The 15137-nt window shown below is 31.0% G+C and overlaps 1 protein-coding gene across 1 annotated transcript in view; it reads left to right on the top strand.

The window, feature by feature from the left end:
- LOC114326675 (histone-lysine N-methyltransferase PRDM16-like) overlaps positions 1-14934 on the top strand; it is a 36152-nt gene extending 21218 nt beyond the window's left edge. Inside the window, exon 3 of the mRNA XM_050642489.1 lies at positions 12307-14934. The gene's annotated coding sequence lies outside the window, so the exon portion shown is untranslated. The remainder of the gene's footprint in view (positions 1-12306) is intronic.
- Positions 14935-15137: the final 203 nt, after the last annotated feature.

Genomic DNA, 15137 nt, shown 5'->3' with positions numbered 1-15137 from the left:
AAACGGTGCATTTTATAAAATATATTTACTGACACTTGTCAAAGTACTTGGAAATATGTATCAAATGAGCTCGCGGAAAAGTTGATACCATTAAACATTATGCTACAAACATTTTTCAAAATTTAGGCTCCAAAAATTTGGAGCTTAATTATTATATTATTTATATAAGCTTTTAAAATTGTTTTAAGACATTTATATAAAATATATAGCAAAAATGTATTTGAACATTATGTCAAATGTGCCCATTGTTGGACACCCTCAGTTTCTGTACATGTTCAGTTTATACAGGGGCGGTTCTAGACCAAAAAAAGTGGGGGGCAAGGGAACACAACCGGTGAATAAACAAGATAACGTGCCTTTTTAACGAAAATTATAGTACAAAAGTACTGTAAAAACTGAAGGGGGGCAGCTGCCCCCTGCCCCTGGCGCTAGAACCGCCACTAAGTTTATATCGATAGAAAAAATTCAATTAAATATCGAAAGAATATAAAAATAATATTTTAGTAACATACATTTAATTAATAATAATACATATGTTCTTTTTATCATTCGTAACTTCACGCATGTGCTCTTAAATTGACGGATTGATGATATTTGGATCAATATTTCCTACCGTTAATTAAAGACTATGAAAGATCTACAAGAGGTAACAAAGAAGCCGATCGCGTTTTCTGTATATCAGGACCTAATCAAAAGAGACGAGTCGATTTTATTAAAGAGTTAAGAAATAACAAATTCAAAGAGGCTTTGGTTCGATTTTTTTTTTGACTTATTGGGCTGATAACGAAATAGCACCTTTTCTGCAAGGTAAAATAATATATGTTAATTTTGTTGAGTGTCACAAGTTTTTCGTTAGTAAAAATGGAGAAGTGCAGAAAGACGAAGCTCCATATTTTAGTTGTCCAGCTCATGAGGAGGCAGACACTAAAATAATATACCACGTATGTCAACTACAGAAAGATGCCAATGTAATCATAAAGAGCTCAGATACAGATATTCTGGTTATGTTAAGTAATATGCATCACTTGAACAGTAATTTACACATTTGGATACAGTCTGGAACCGCAGGAAAAAACATTATATTGATATCTGTAAAATTTACGAACATTTTGGAGATTCAATATGCAAAGCTTTAGCCGGTTTCCACGCTCTAACTGGCTGTGACTATAATCCATGTTTTCATAGAAAGGGAAAAAAAACATTCAATATTATGAAATCATTTGAGCAATATAAAGAAGCATTTTATGCTCTTGGAGATATCTATTTTGACGAAGAGACGATTTTTGAAATTCCAGAAACATATATTTGTCACATATGCGGTACAAGGATTACAAAAAGAATTCTCCAAAGAAAAGTCAATGACATACGGCTTACAATATTTAATCGTCGATATAAGCTAAAAGACGTAAATGAACCATTTTTTAAAAAATATCTGAAAAATTTTGATGCATCAACTTTACCACCATCTCAATCTGAGCTATATCAACATCTTTTACGAGCACGATACATTAAAAGTATTTGGTTGAACGCCTGTAAAAAAAATCGAACAGATCTGGTTATTGAACAAAATGGTTGGGAACTTGCTGAAGATAACACATATAAATTCAAATGGTTTGAAGGGCCTCAAATGCCAGAGATTGTTAGAGATATTACTTTTGAGAATGAAACAGACGATGAGATGGATGATGAGCAAGCCGATGATGACATGCATAATAGCGAAAGTGATGAAAATAATTATGATAGCGATTTTAGTGAATATGACAGCGAAAGTGAAAAATAAATAGTATTTTCAACGAAAATTTTGATTTCGTTTATAAATTCGCAAAGTCCGGTCGTTCGTTCCTGCGTTGACACCCCTGCAATATCTGGAGCTTATGTACCGATGTCAATGTAGTTTTGTCTCCTGAATCCAAATCTGAAAACGGCATTTCGATATCTCAAACCATCTTCGAGATAACCGACCTCAAAAACAAGTTGCATCTCGGGACAGCAATTTATGATTTTTTAGCAATTTTAGATAGCGAGATAATTCTACAATGGAGACACTGTACGTAAAAATGTTAATGAAAATGTCATATTATTTCAAAAATATATTACTTCATATAAACTGTAAAAGAATTGAAATATCAAATAAATAAATATTACTTATTAATTTTAAAGAAAGTAATGTTAAATGGCAGGTTACAAATTTTTGGTGCTGTCTACCCAATGATTTATGTATTATGTATATTATATTGTATAATATACAGTGTGTCTACTTAAGTTGGACACATATATTACGGGACACTTTTTTATTTTTAATTTTACGAGATAAAGTTAAAATTCATAAAAAGTTCTGCATCGTCTAAAACCTACGATTCAATCATCAGATAGCAAATTTTACTTATATTATAGGAGGTATTTTAAAAAATATGAATTTCGCTCAAGATTAAAGTACCTTTTTTTCACACTGTTGTAAATTATTGTTACTACGAAAAATTGTTTGGAATTAAAAACTGTGTTCTAATATATGCAATAGTTGTTATTATTATAATTAAATAATTAATAATTATTATAATAATGTAACTATTATCTACATTCTTCTAATAAAAAGAAAATATTAAATTTTTTTCTCAAATTAGAGACACCTACCAATCATCATTTTCATTTATAACTCTTTTATTATTAATTTTACGAACAAAAATTATTCTTTATAAAAGATCTGCATGGTCTAAAATCCAAGATGCAATCATAAACATAAGATTATATAAAATTGTATCGATTTTAGTCGATGTGTAAAAAATATGAATTTCGCGCAAGAAATTCGCTCAGAAAAGTGCCTTTATAGCTCACAATATTTAAATATGTAGTAGGATATAATTGCACATTAAACATAATTTTTAATTCTAACAACTTTTCATAATAGCAATTTTCCATATTAGGAATTTAAATACATAAAAAACAAAGTTTTCGTTATAATAATGCTCGCATTTTTAACTTGTTATATTTAAATTGTAATAAAACGAACTTGATAATAAATTATAATCCTAACTTCATTCCCGAAATTCCATTAAAAACTATTCTGTTAACAAATTTCAAAATAAATATATAAATAGCGTATGTTTTATTTTTCACTTTTTCCTAAAAACTCGAAAGGGTTCTCTTATTTTCATCATCACTTGCTTAGCTTTGATGTTATAAACTTCATCTGGAGCTCACTTGATAGGTATTCGTGAGTACTTTGACAAGTGTTCAGTAAACATATTTTATAAAATGCACTGTTTTCCCGTTATTTGAGCTTGAATACTTAGATTTGGGTACTAGCCGAAAAAATATATACATTCCATCACCTATAACTCACTTTTTGTTAATTCTCAAATGTTTTTCGAATAAGAAATCTTTTTTATTTATTATTATCTTCAATTTTGGTAATCATAACTATTTTGATAAAACTTACAGTTTTTGAATTATTCACGAAAAACCGCTTTACATCATGCATTTATTTCACGAAAAATTCAAATCTTTGATCTTTAATAACTCAAAAAGTATTGATCTATTTTAATAATTAGAAGTAACAAATTTTGCTTAAAATTTGTCCCTCTATCGATTAGTGGGGTTATTTTTATTAAAATAGTTTTCACCCCCGAGAAGGGGTGGCATCCACCTCCAGGGTAAAAGCGCACGTTGGCACCATATCAGTTTTGTTTCTTGAGTTATGCTCTAACTACTCACCAATTTTCATTCAAATCGATGGAGGTTTAACAAAATAGAAGGTGAAAACATTTAATGACTGCACCAACTTTCCCCTTTCATCCCTTATTGCTACTTCCTGTATCCACTGAGGTGTCAGCCTGAAAGGGGTCATAATTATCAATATACAATAGACACATTTCACATGCCAAACTCCATATTACTTATGACGATGATTTCTCGCCTCTAGCTCTCCGTCTAAAAGTGGTTTTTAGATATCATCAGAATTAAATCTTTATTTGTGTTTATCTCAATATATATAAAATGTGACATTCCTTGTTTTTCCCTGTACTCTTCATATGAGGAAAAATGTACATATACCGGTGGGTTATGATGTCATTAAATATATGATGTGCATGCCTAATTGTTTGACTTTTAATTTATATAAGTTTTAAAAACATTATGGAAATATAATAATTAACGCCCCATCTTTCTTTTCCTAATCACAAAAAATTAATTATCTTTCGCCATTTGGTTATTTTAAGTGCTATTCGCTATGAGCTTCGCTGGTATCACCAACTAGCGGATTACGAGTGCAACTTTTACCGAAAATTTAATGAGAAACTTATTGCGAATAATAGATTTTTTTTTTAAGATTTTGCTTATTATTTTGGCGTATTGGCTGGCGAATATTAGTTTCCTTCTTTAATACTTCTGATACTTTGACAATTATCGTGTAGATGGCACTTAGATTAAGAGATTAATTATATTTAAATGTAAAAAAACCAAATTTTAATATTTAAAACGTAAGTATATTTAAGGTAAAAAATATATGTCACAGCTTTGGCCAACTAATATTTTTTCGTATTAATGTTTTTAATTGCAATGTTTTAAATTAATCACTTTGACATTTATGTCAAATTTCTCGTAAAAGGTCACTGACTTGTCACTACTGGCGCTCACGAACTTTTAAATAATACCTCCTCTACCTACGAGCTCACAGCGGATACAGTGATGAGCGCACTGATAACCGGCAAAAGAACGCAAAAGATGGAAAACATAATACACTGTGAGGTAAAAAGAGATAAAACTAGTTGAGGTGAAAATTATCGATATAATCGTATAAATTAACATTACATTACATAGTTTTCTTCCTTTAGACTAGACGTATCGGAGGAGTATGATAACTGTCACTGTGAGAGAATAATTCCATAAAACTATCACAGACGTCTAAAGGTAGGAGACTATGTAATGTAATGTTAATTTATACGTTTATATCGATAATTTCCACCTCTACTAGTTTTATTTCTTTTTATTCACAATGTATTATGTTTTCCATTTTTGCGTTATTTTGCCGATTATTAGCGCGCTCATCACTGTATAATATGTCTTTAGAATCATATATTTTCTTTTTCAAGTACCATCTCCACAGCGGAGATCGTAAGTCATCATAGCTATTCGCATTTTAGAGACGACTGCTCTGAAAATTCATTTTATCTACATCCGTACAATTCTCTCAGGTTGCGCAGCCACGATACGTGTGTCCTGCATAATTAATTGGAGCTAGTTGCATCTATCTTCACGTATAGGTCTGGATCCCGCGTATGAAAAAAAAGTTGATTAATAGCAAGCTGAAAATTTGTTAATAGCTTAAGGGTGTGTAGTCGGATAAACTTTGATATATGGGAACACTGGAACAGGGGCAGTTTTAATTGTGGAACAGGTTAAAAATTTGGAACGGTCACACCACGAAAACGGCACATTTATTTTGTCCGACAGAAAAGACTTAAACTCTTCGGACAGAGATTAAACTCTCACGCAAAAATCAGACTGCTATTTATCACCAAATGGACGTTTTAATGAGTGGAACATGTAGAATATGTCAAATGACAGGAATTATGACAGGTGATAAATAGCAGTCTGATTTTTGCATGAGAGTTTAATCTCTGTTCGGAGAGTTTAAGTCTGTTCTGTCGGACAAAATAAATGTGCCGTTTTCGTGGTGTGACCGTTCCAAATTTTTAACCTGTTCCACGGTTAAAACTGCTCCTGTTCCAGTGTTCCCATATATCAAAGTTTATCCGACTAGACACCCTTAAGCTATTAACAAATTTTCAGCTTGCTATTAATCAACTTTTTTTTCATACGCGGGATCCAGATCTAGTATAATATGTCCGAAATATTCCAATTTTTTTGTTTTGATTGTATTTAAGATCTCCATTTCCTTGTTCATCTTTTATAGAACCTCTTTGTTTGTGACGTATTTTGTCCACAATATTTTCAGAATTCCTCTAAACAACCACAACTCGAATAATTCCAGTTTTTTCATTGATGCCGCATTCAAGGTCCAAACTTCCATTCCGTAAAACAAAGTCGAGAAAACGTATTACCTAGCCAACCTTACTCTTAGCTTTAACTTCAGATTTTTTATTTTGTTAAAATTCGCTCTAGTCTTTTCTGTTCTAATTTTAATTTCCTGGAAGCAATCATTTGTGGAGTTGATCATTTTTCCAAGATATGCATATTGGTCAACTTGTTCGACATTGGTTCCGTTAATGAGGAGATTCTCGTTATTTCTTTGCGTTTAAGATATTTTCATAAATTTTGTCTTCCTGATGTTTATTGTTAGAATAGAAATATGCTTTATTGTCATGAAAAATTTAACAATTTTATAGAAAAAGCTTAAAAGAATTATAAATAAGAACAATAACAAATAACAAATACAATTTACTAAAATAATAAATCGTCAATATAAATAAAATACAGTAGAACCCCGCAAATCCGAACCCCGCAAATCCGAACTTTCGGCAAATCCGAACCAACGGAAAGTGAAAAAAATTCTAAAAATTCAAAATAAAAATTTAAAAACATGTTTATTATAAATTGTTAATTGTATAAATATGTATTAAAATTTAACAATGTAAAATTAATAGGAATTTGGACATGTGAAATTTATTAAAAATAAATACACATAGTAAGTACATCCTTTAAAAAACTTAAACACAATCAATAAAGGAATGTGCATACTACACATTTCCCATGGTATACTATGAACGAAAACATTGAAAAAGATAAGAAACATGAGAAACATAGTGTAATCAATATCCAGATTACAAATTAAATGAATCATTTACATGGCCGAATTCCCATGTCCCGTGACCAAACAAAACTACTGGCGTTAGTGATTTAATATTTCAGTGATTTAAATATTTTTCAGCTTTAGAATATTGGAGGCATAAACGTGCGGATAAAGTTTCATAAAGGGATCGGTGGCAGACCATGTCTTTTAAAAATCATCTTCCTTAGCTTCTTAGGCTAACTTTCGGATAATCCGAACTTTTCGGAATCCGAACAGGCTGTCCCCCCAATTAGTTCGGATTTGCGGGGTTCTACTGTATAATGAAGTGGAACAAAAAAACAGTAACAATATATTGCAAAATCTAAAAAAAAAATGCAAATTGCATAATCTACCTTAAGAAATTTAATAAGTTAAGTTAAGCTGCTGCACATGACACTCAAATATAGATTAAGATTCTACTTATAAATAAGAATACTCTACTTTCTTAGTTATTGGTTAAGAAACTCTGCTATTGAAAAATATGGTCTTTCAGATAAATAGGCTTTATTCATTTTACGGAACTTAAGGAAAAATGTTGCAGATTTAAGTTGTAGAGGGAGATGGTTGTAAAGTTTTTTTTTTGCAGAATATAATATATATTTCTTTACTAACTCACTGGACGGGATCGGTAAATAGATGTCAAAAGTAGAATTTCTGGTGGAATAGTCATGTCTAGGTCTTGCTGGAAAGGCATGTAGATGTTTACGAATTAAGCAAACAGTTTCTAAAATATATAAAGAAGGTAGTGTTAGAATCCTGTGATCTTTGAAGTAGCTTCTGCAATGTGTTGTTCTTCTGAGGCTAAACAGAGGCCTCTTTGGAAGAGGCTAAATTCATTTCTTTCGAAATAGATCTTATTGCAAAGCAAGCTGAGGATAGTTCCTTGCTATCGTATTCCGTAGAATAGACTTAGGTTAGACCCTATATAACAGGTTAGAACAGTCTCTGTTCAACATTTCAACAAACAAAAGATCTTCAATATTTTCGGCTAAGATGACAGTATCACCCGCATATCTAATGTTGTTAATGGGAACTCCATTTACCTTTATTCCAGCTGTTTCACCCTCAAGAGGATCTCTTCAGCGTATCAGAGTAGGTAATAAAAAACTGGCGAACATACACATCCCTGTCTTACCCCACGTCTGATTTAAATTTCCTTTGACAGCTGTTCGTTAATACGTACTTTTGCTCGCTGCTTATAGTATAAATTCCATATGATCCGAACGTCATCATCTTCTTTGATTTTAGAACATTCATTAATTGTTCATGGCGTACTTTGTCTTCTTCTTCTTCTTTTTCTTTTATATAGGCAGTACTGTCTGTTTTTCTTCAACGGCGCCTTTCATTCTGCCCCTAAGTTATCATTGGTGACTTGTCCCTGGTTATTCTTATTATCCTTGATTCAGACATCCTACTTATGTGCTCATTCCACTCTTTTTTCTGTTCTTTACCCAGGTATTTATATTGTCTACCTCAGATATGCGTCTGATTTCCTCACTTCTTACCCTATCCTGTAGTCCTTTTCCAGCGATCCTTCTTAAGATCTTCATTTCGTTGGTTTCCAGACGTCTTCGTGTTTTGCTTGTATCTGGTCTTGTTTCGGCCGTGTAAGTCATAACTGGCCTAATAACTGACTTATATATTCGGGCCTTTGTTTCCAATCTTAGGTGTTTATTTTTCCAAATTGTTTGGCATCCGGCCGTTCTACTGGCTTTAATTATTTGGTCTTTTACCTCTTCTTCGATATTGTTGTCGGCTGATAACTTAATTCCCAGATATTTAAAAGTCATTACTTGTTTTATAATTTGATTTTCTAACTCAAATTTGCATCTTATTGGTTCTTTGGCAATTACCTACTAAGCTTTTTGTTTTTTGGGCTGATATTATCATATTCATTTCTTTTGCGTTAATGTTGAACTCGTGCAATAATCTTTGTAGGTCGTCTTCACACTCTGCTACTAACACGGTGTCATCAGCGTAACAGAGTATTTTTATCTCTCTACCCTCTTTTTTCCTCACTTGTTTTATTATTGCATCCAACATTATGTTAAATAGTAAAGGGCTTAGTGAATTTCCTTGCCCGATTCCTGTGTTTGTTTTTATGGGTTCTGTTATTATTCCATTGACTTTAATTTCTATTTTCCCTAATGATTTCTCCGCGTACTTTGTCGATTGCTTTATTATAGTCAATAAAAACGCAAATATAAACAAGAATAGAGCAATCAAGAGCAGCCTTTGAAAATAAGGAAATCTCTGAGTAACCAAAACTCAATCTGCAAATCCGATATCAGATGGTAAAATGATATATCCGCTCTATTCTTCTTTATGGTGTCCAAGCCTGGACTGTTAATATTGACTTAATGAGAAAGCTGGAAGCTTTTGAGATGTGGCTTTTCAGGAAAATTTTGAAAATACCATGGACCTATCATATTACGAACAAAATGGTGTTGCACAGAATGGGAAGAGACAGAGAACTTTTGACCACCATTAAAAGGCGAAAGACAGCATATTTGGGGTGACTGGACCAGATTGAACACACAGACGCTTTTACGAAAAGCAGAAGATAGAGACGAATTTGCAATGGTTATAGCCAATCTTCATTAGTGGAGTCGGCACTAGAAGAAAAAGTTATAAACTTTTTTTTAAGGAGCGCACAAGCAAAAAAGTCAGCCAAATACAAATTTTCATGAATGAGAAAAACGTTTTTTATAATATTAGTCAACTGTTTCCAATGACAAAAAATGTTACTTGTGGCAAATTATTCTTATATACAAGAATAACATAGCAGTCGCAATAGCAAATCGAAAATGTTATTATAATTAGTTATTAAATATTTAATACCTATTTGACATGTTTGGTTTTGACTGAATTCAGGAGACATGTTTGCTTTTCGTTGAGAGGAATGATGACATGTTTGCTTTTGGTTGAATAGAAATATTTCGTTTTGGTTAAAGAAAGTGTTGAAATAAAATTATAGAGAACCAAAACTGATTTTATTGAATCACATTTTTAAAATAACATTGAAACTAACTTGTTAGTTGTAAAAATTCACTTGCATTAGACCTATTAAAAAAATTAAAAATAGTCAAAAATTCGTATTGCTAAAAACATGTTTAGGCCTATCTAAAATATTGCGTCCTTTTATGTAAAACTCTGCCCTTAAACATGAAGACCTTCGTCGTCTTCCAAACAGTCACATTCCCCTTCACCCTCCTGTTTTGTGGTAGGTTGTGTGTCCAGGATGTCCATGTACCACTGCTGAATAAAGAAATTCTCCACATGTCCTCCACTCGTCCCCAAAAAGTTCTTTTAGCAAATAATCTACATATTTTTTCTTTGGATCTGAAATTCAATGATGTAGCTCTACATTTTGTAGCTCAGAATTTCTGGCTTTTTTTGGATGAAACCCCCCTTTTAAGAAGTTTAACTGGTGCGGTATCGTTGTCAAATCGGGGGAAGAGCTGTCCTTTCACCGTTATTATGGTCCCGTTATTTTCTTTGACATTTTGAATTTCTCTCCGCTTTAAGTTGCTGATGTTGTCTAAGTTCTTCTAAACTGCTGCTAGGGACTTAGTGTCTTTAATTAACCAGTATTGACACAAAACTCTAACGGTGCCAAACATTTTGTAGAAGTTTATGTACTCTTCTCTAGAAACGATTGTAGGATTTTTTTAAGTTCCCTTTCAACTCTGACAAACACCCCGTCTGCTGCATGACAAAAATATATGGCCACGCACTGGAAAGTAGATAGTTATGTTTTTGATTGGTGTAGTGATTGAATTTTTTGCCAAAAAATGTATGAGATCATGGAGGACTATGTTGTTCTTATTTTGCCCTCCACACCCGTCACAAAAAAGTCTAATGTTTTCTTTTCCCTGTTGATTTAGATTTTTCTCAAAAAAGTCTGGTATAGCAGAAGAAATCTCAAGAGATCCTCTACCAGCTTGGTCTTCCATCCAACAGTAAAAGTAGGGGGTTTTAGCTTCAGAAACAACACAAAAAAAGTGTAGAAACCTATTTGTCGATCATAATAGGCTTGTTGAATTGGTATTTTTGGTAGAGGGTACACTTGCTGAAGGTCGAAACACAAAGTGCTTGTCTTGCTTGTCTTTGTGCGAAGAAGTTCATAAAAGGCCTTAGCTCTCACCGTATGTACTCTCTTCTGTAACATTAACTGACATCGTTTCTCTGCGACTTTCTCATTCCTTATTTGAAATGTTAGTCGAGATGCAGGAGATTTGAATCGAACATTAAATTCAGAAAAAATACGTTGAAACATTGATCTTGAAACTTGGTGTTCAGGAAAAGCGGTTGTATTATAAATCTTTCGAAATTTGTTTTGTCTTAGTTCACTGTGTAAGTAGATTCTAGCAGTTTTGTTCCTATTGTAATAAGATTCACTACCCTTTAGACTACCTATGAATTCTCTAACCCTGTCTCTCTTTTTTGCTGACTTGGTACTGATATGGTCACCTCCTCTTCTTTCTTTGGTGTTCTTTCCAGATTTCACCAGTTTACAAATATTGTTCAGGCGGTTGTTTTTTAAACAAGTCAAGTGCACGAAAAATTTTTTGCACACAAAAACAGTAAGTCCGTTCATTTTAGGAACTGTATATTTTACGTAAAATTTGTGAGATTTAGCACTTTTAACCGCTGGAATATAACAATTTCTTCTCTGCTTGACATCTACAATATGTAGCCAGCCAGTAACTTTATTGTCCTGAGATATTTTATCTTTTGACGAAAACAACAATTCACGAATGTACAGAGCATCTGGAGGACGAACCTTACAACATGAAAACTGTGTCGCTTCTTTTTCAATCTTTCTCTGGCACCTTCCTATTTCCGTTTTTTCCTACTTCTTTTCGAACCCTGATTAACAGTAATAAGACCTTCAGCATCAACTTCCATTTTATTTAGCTGAACTTTTTACTATAACTAAACTAAACTTTTCGTTAAAATTAATATTAAACAAATTTCCACGGCAAAGTAACAACCACTATGAACCTTACCAAAGCTTTCTGCAGTCTGACAGTTTCTTTGTGTTACGTGACTTAAATAGACGTTCTTGATTGGTTCAAGTCACATATTTGTTTCTGCTTGAATTCAAGAGGAACGCATGTTTGCTTTTGCATAGGTCTATGATTTTCTAAACACAAAATCATTAAGAAATATTATTTGTTTTTGATCGAGTTAAACGTTTGAAATTTATTCTGTTAATGCCGCTTAGTGGAAATCACTGCTTACTTAAATTTTTTTGGTTTGTGCATTTGTTTGTTTTTGCATGCTCGCTCCTCTTTTGAATTTGATAGATTAGAGTTGGTTGATTATTGGTATAAAGCAAACTAATTATTGTTAATTTATTTACAAATAAAAAATAGTTTCCCATATTTGTTAGAGAACTAATTTTTCACACTTACTTTCTAACCATATCTATAATCTTTGACGGACAGTTTAAATTATAATAATTATGAATATAGGATAACTGCAACGTTTTAATGTTTTGGTTTTTATTTCAGGTTTTACAACCAAGCTATATGGAAGTCAGAACTAGATGGCAGCCATACCAATTAGAAGACACGTGGCAATTAGTTCTGAAATATTTAAAATGGTTTATTAGAAATCTTTTTAAATACACACTAAAACCGTTTCAGTGACCCTTATATAGCGCTTTCCTGCAAAGTTCAATACTCACTTTAAAAAAGTACTTATTTTAAACAATATATTTATGTTTAAATGGAATAGTTGTGATTATAATTTTGTATTTATAGCTTTTTAATTTGTAACGATTGCTTTATTAAATATTGCTTTTAATAGTATTCCTAATGATCTGCATACTTTATAAATGTGCTCTACCATATTAAATTACTATAAATAAATTACTATAAATTTTTTTGTGACAAAAATTAGAAAAATTCAATTTTTTTCTTCTTTTCGTTGGTATTATCTCGACAGTTACGCATTTTAGGAAAATTCTACAAGATTGAATTTATTTCAAATTAATACTGCAAAATAAGCAAAAATTGTTAAAAAAAGGTCGAAAATCAATGTGTTTCAATAATATTTTTTAGGTAATTAAAAGCCACATAAAACCTTTACAATTTACCACGAAAATCTTTTAATATCCATTCAATTCATCAAGTAGTTTTTGCAAAATAATTTTGAAATCTAAAATTTGAAAAAATTATTAATTTTCAAAATTATGCAGAGCAAAAAAAAAATTTAAATATGAATACATAATTATATTTTGCATATTAAACGGAATTCAAAATTTCAAATATAATTCGAATCATTGAAATCTGTGGAATAGCGGAGGGTATGGAATTTTTTAAACAACTGTACAATTTTTTTAATTAAAATTTAATTTATTTTTTTTTAATTAACTAGATTAAAGCAAAAAAAAGGATCATATACGACTTACCCAAATGAGGGTGTTTTAGAACAGATATTGTCTGATCTAATAATGCTGTAACCTTATTCGATTTGTTTATAGACTACTCTTCTTCCTCTTCTTCTTCTTCTTCTACTACTACTTTTTCTTGTTGTTCTTCTAAATCCCGAATTATCCCGGATTATGTATTGTACCTCATTTACTTTATTTCCTTTTCGTCTTCTCCCTTTTTATTCTAATTTTCTATATTTCGTTTATTATTTGTTTCCTTTTTGTGTTCATTCTTCCATTTTTGTAATTTATTTGTTTTCAGAATTTTTGGCATCTACTATTTATTTAATACAATTTTGTTTCTTTATTTTTACTTACCTTTTCATTTTCTCTTTCTGTTATGTATCTATATTTTATGTCACCTCCGCTTTAGACAAATTAAATATTTGTAAATAAATAAAAATTGAAATATATGGTACAGCACATTTATTTATTATTCACAACGAATATATTGTACAATTTTTTTAAAATTATCTAGTCACAGGTGTGTCTAAACAAAAAATATTTTAGATGCAATGTCCATTTAATGTTCGAGAAAAGCTTTATCTTGTGCATTAGAAAATAGCAGTGTATAAGGTATACGAAATATTATTGGAAAACTGAAATGAAAGAGCCAAATTATAAAAATTCGTATTAATTTAACATTTTTCCTTATTGATTGTTAAAAATTAGGTAAAAAATGCACAAACTTTAATATTTTTATACGTTTTATTTGCCTATTAATGATTTTGAATCTTACATCTTCCAAAATTTTAACTTTTCTATATCGCCCTATAATATATTCTAGTAATTCCATCCTACATAATTTTTGCTGTTGCTACTTTTTGAACGCGTTCTTACATTGTTTCTTTTACTTTCTTTTCTTCCTCCCTTTCTCATATTCTCTTTTACTTTCCACCTATTTATGGCATTTTATGTTTAACCTAGTTATCAGTTTTGCTTGCAGTAGGTATATCCTTAATAAATGCTGTACATCCTAATTTTAAAAGAATCAAAATAACAAAATGGGAATAAGACGAAATATAACCAAAGGGACCAAACACATAAAAATGAAAGGAGAAGAAACTGACTAAAATTTTAAAAAAGTAACGAGATGAGATGAGTAATAAAAACAAACATTGGAAGTGATAAAAAAGAAATAGGTACAACTTTAGGGAAACCGAGTAGAGTAGTGGGATCACTAGATAGGATATTAAACGCAAAAAATTTGTGAAAGTATACCAATTATTTACTTTTATGAAACAGTTATACGAGAACTGTGTTATGGGTATGTAAATAGAACATGTAGTATGAACCATCAGCAGGAAAAGAAGATCGAGATCTAGGAGAAAAAGATTCTAAGAAAATTGTAAAGATTCTAATAGAGACATATAATCGACAGATCTCCTTCTTGTGGGGAGGCGACCAAATAACAAAGTAATACGGATTAATCGGAAGTCCAAGGTAACAACGAAAATATTAGCTCAAATATCTAAGGCCATAACACATTATGCCATTGCAAGAAACAGATAATTATGTGAAAGGAATGTTTTTGTATCCTTATGTATTATTACATTCTTTCTAGCATTTCCTACTTGTTTTCATTATTTTTTATATTTTGTTTTAAAATTTGATACTTACTTTCTGTCTATAGATTGTACTACTGGTCTAATTTATTATTTCTTTATTCTTATTTATGTCTCATTTTTTTATTATTTATCTGACATTTTACCATTTTCTTTGCTTCTTTATCCTTATTAAGATTTTTATAGTCTATAGTTTTTATTTTACTTATCATTCTTTGCATTTTTTTTTGATATATTTCTTTTTATATTTCCTAAAATAATAATTTTCTTTCTATGTTCTATGTGAAGTAGAAAATGAGCTTTTATTCTGTCCTCTATTTTTTTTCTTGGTTGTGTTATCTTT

The sequence above is a fragment of the Diabrotica virgifera genome, chromosome 1, assembly GCF_917563875.1.
Source record: "Diabrotica virgifera virgifera chromosome 1, PGI_DIABVI_V3a".
Classification (NCBI taxonomy): Eukaryota; Metazoa; Arthropoda; class Insecta; order Coleoptera; family Chrysomelidae; genus Diabrotica; species Diabrotica virgifera.
This window is presented reverse-complemented; position numbering and strand designations above follow the sequence as displayed.